Genomic DNA, 1,172 nt, shown 5'->3' on the forward strand with positions numbered 1-1,172 from the left:
GAACCTAGTGTTTTAGGTATCACTGTTTTAGGAATCAGGGATATAACAATGAATGGGCCTGACCAGGGTGGTGGCACAGTGGATAGAGCATCAGACTGGGACGCAGAGGACCTAGGTTTGAAATGCCAGGGTTGCTGGCTTGAGTGCGGGCTCATCTGGTTTGAGCACAGGTCACCAGCTTGAACCCACGGTCACTGGCTTGAGCAAGGGGTCACTCGGTCTGCTGTAGCCCCCTGGTCAGGGCACATATGGGAGAGCAGTCAATAGGTGTTTGCTATTGATTGCTCTCAATGAAGAGTTGATGCTTCTCATCTCTGTCCCTTCCTGTCTGTCACTCTCTATATCTCTATCTCTGTCTCTGTCACACACACAAAAAAGACCCCTCAAAACACAATGAATAAAACAGGCAAAAAATGCTACCCTTGTGGAACTGCTATTATAGTTGAGGGAGATGAACAATAAGCAAGTAAACAAGTAAGCAATATAAAAAAACATAAAAGGCCCTGGCCGGTTGGCTCAGCGGTAGAGCGTCGGCCTGGAGTGCGGAGGACCCGGGTTCGATTCCCGGCCAGGGCACATAGGAGAAGCACCCATTTGCTTCTCCATCCCCCCCTTCCTCTCTGTCTCTCTCTTCCCCTCCCACAGCTGAGGCTCTATTGGAGCAAAGATGGCCCGGGCGCTGGGGATGGCTCCTTGGCTGCTGCCCCAGGTGCTAGAGTGGCTCTGGTCGCGGCAGAGCATCGCCCCCTGGTGGGCAGAGCATCGCCCCTGGTGGGCGTGCCAGGTGGATCCCGGTCGGGAGTCTGTCAGACTGTCTCTCCCCGTTTGCAGCCTCAGAAAAATACAAAAAAAAAAAAAAAAAAAAAAAAAGAAAAGAAAAAAAGAAACAAAAATGCAGGAAGGGAGAGAGCAAGTGGGTATTTTGTATCTAGTGATGATAGAAAGGGAACTTCAGTTTTATTTTATTTTTTTGTGTGTGACAGAGACAGAGAGAAGGACAGATAGGGACAGACAGACAGGAAGGAAGAGAGATGAGAAGCGTCAATTCTTCGTTGGGGCACCTTAGTTGTTCATTGATTGCTTTCTCATATGTGCCTTGACCGTGGGCCTTCAGCAGACAGAGTGACCCCTTGCTCGACCAGATGAGCCTGTGCTCAAGCTGGCAATCTTGA

At 49.8% G+C, this 1,172-nt stretch overlaps 1 non-coding gene across 1 annotated transcript; it reads left to right on the plus strand.

The window, feature by feature from the left end:
• The first annotated feature begins 500 nt into the window (after positions 1-500).
• TRNAS-GGA (transfer RNA serine (anticodon GGA)) lies at positions 501-576 on the plus strand. The gene has a single exon. It is a non-coding gene; the product is annotated as a tRNA-Ser (tRNA).
• Positions 577-1,172: the final 596 nt, after the last annotated feature.

This window comes from Saccopteryx bilineata, chromosome 11, assembly GCF_036850765.1.
Source record: "Saccopteryx bilineata isolate mSacBil1 chromosome 11, mSacBil1_pri_phased_curated, whole genome shotgun sequence".
Classification (NCBI taxonomy): Eukaryota; Metazoa; Chordata; class Mammalia; order Chiroptera; family Emballonuridae; genus Saccopteryx; species Saccopteryx bilineata.